Consider the following 2,528-nt stretch of genomic DNA (forward strand, 5'->3'; position numbering starts at 1 on the left):
AGTACCCATTAGAATCACAGAAAGTGTAAGTTTTTCTCAGTTTTTTTTTATAGAGAAGGTTAGGTTTCTGAATAAATCTAAAGGTTAAGTCTGAGTATTTATAGAATCGTGTAGAGATGTGAATGAATAGATTTAATTTCCTATATAAAATAGATATTATATATTGTAAATCATTGAAACCGTTTGAGATAAGTAAAGTTAGATATAATATATCAAGGAAACTGAATCGTTAGCCTGTAAAAGATCTTTATTCATAATTATAGTAATGATTATATAAAACTGTGCTTTCCATATTACGATTTCCAAGATTTTCCATCATTGTTTATAATAGAGATTTCGTGTAGCAAACATAAGGATGTTATAGCGGTTCTACTTTAGGTTTTGAGGTCTAATGATTAGATTAAACTTTTTAAATTTGCTATTTCAATAACTGAGTAAGACAACGGTACAGTAGACAGAAATTGAAACAGGTTTATTAGAGGAGATTAACCAAAAAATCAAAATGAAACATCAATTAAAAACCAAAGTAAAAAACCAACAAATGTCTAACAATGAAATTTTAAAAAACTTGGAATTATGATAACTCCTTATTGCTTAGCAAACAGGTGCTAGATCACTATTTCTCTTTTTTGATCTTCATTCCAACTGCTTTAGCCACATGCCTAGTCTCCTTCTTCTCAGTCACAGGAAGATCACCACTGTCTTGAACACCCTTTCCTTTGTTGCTTTCAATCTTGACATTCTCTACCTTCACAACTTCAGAGATCTTGTCAGGAACTCCATTTTGAGACAGACCATTCTCCTCAAATTCTAGTTCTGACTTCTGTAAGTCTTTAGGCTCGATGCACACCTTCTTAGAACTGGAGGATTGCTCTGACTCAGACAGATTAGGAGCATAAACACGCTTGGAAGATGGAGTGGATGAGTCAGACGTGTCTTGACTCATTGTTAACATGAGACACTGAATATAGAGATTATCCGTAGGAGTGATTGTTAATATAATTTTAAGGAGATTAGATAGTTAAAAAATGTTACCTGATCTCCAGAAACAATTGAGGCAGGATTAACCAATTGTTCAGATTCCTCAAGGACATCTTCTTGCAAAAGTCCATCTTTGTTTAGGATTCTTGAAACCTTGAAAGAATCCTTACCATCCCAAATGTTTTCTTTCTCAACACATAGCAGAAAGAGAAAGGTCTTCCCAACCAAATTCCTTATTACGTCAGGCAAATCATTAGGGTCCTCAATCTACATAAGGAATTTAGTACTTATCAATTGAATGTTTCATGTATGTCAATTACATATATGGTTTAGCATAATAGAATGTTACCTCATTGAATGATCCACCTAGCAATGATGCAGCAGTTTCACCAACAATTTCTGAGCATATACTGTCAAACAAAAGACATTTTGTTTCACCAGTGTTATCCATCACCTTAACATATAGCATGTACCTTCAATAAGAGAAGTCATATTAGTAATTATTTCAAAGGGAAAAACACAAACTTATAAATATGCATTATTATCAGATTAAGAAAAGAAGACTCACTTTGCTACAACATTAGTGACAGCATTCCTGCAGACGTCACACCAAAACTTTGGCTTTTGTTTCTTCATGGAAGCAGTATTCACTCCAGAATGAATATGAGTGACCTTTTTGTTACAGTTACGGCAACTAAAGTAATACCAAGCCCAATCTGTATCAATTCCATAGATTGTGCAGATAACTCTAGCCTTTCCAATCTACAGGGTATAGGTAATTAATGAGATTTCACACACTAAAGTAGATAAGAATGGTATATGAATAACTCAGACAAATACAAACCTCTGTTGAGTTAAAAAGATCTGATATTGTCTTCCTTTCAAACTGAAGACAATCATCATCCTTATTCACTGTAACCATCTGGAACTTAGGAACACTTTCACGGAAAGTTAAGGCTAGACCATCAGAGGGGAGACTGTTAATAGAAAAAACAAAGAATGTAATTTTCAGTCAGTTATAAGAAAATTATAAGTTTAGAGTAGTTTGAAAAATAAACTTATACGCTCTGGTGAAAGCTTCAATCTCAGGGAAAGGTGGATTGATGTGAACTTGTGAGGCATCAAAGGAATTAGAGAGACTCCTAACACCTAGAAAGAAAACAGGAACAATTGTCAAATAAAATTTATTCATTACAAAACCTTAGGTTGAAATAGTAATATACCTTTGTATGCCTTAATCTTTGCAAATCTGATAACACAGATCACCATGATTCCATCAGCTGCTTGGCATGCTTGAAACATTTTTTCAGCAAAAGCCCCCCAGAGTGTGCATGACATCCTATCATCACTACAGTAGAAAACATGTAATCAAATATTAGATCATATCAAATCTCATTCTATAAATTCTCAGGTTACTTAATAATAAAACAACCATATCAGATCACTCACTGTTCATCACGCAACTCAAAGTCAAGCTTAGTGGTTGGCTTGTTATTAGCTTCAAGGACCTCTAGCTCACCAATATTCACCACTTGACCCATGACATC

This window comes from Arabidopsis lyrata (genome assembly GCF_000004255.2).
Source record: "Arabidopsis lyrata subsp. lyrata unplaced genomic scaffold ARALYscaffold_7, whole genome shotgun sequence".
NCBI lineage: Eukaryota > Viridiplantae > Streptophyta > Magnoliopsida > Brassicales > Brassicaceae > Arabidopsis > Arabidopsis lyrata.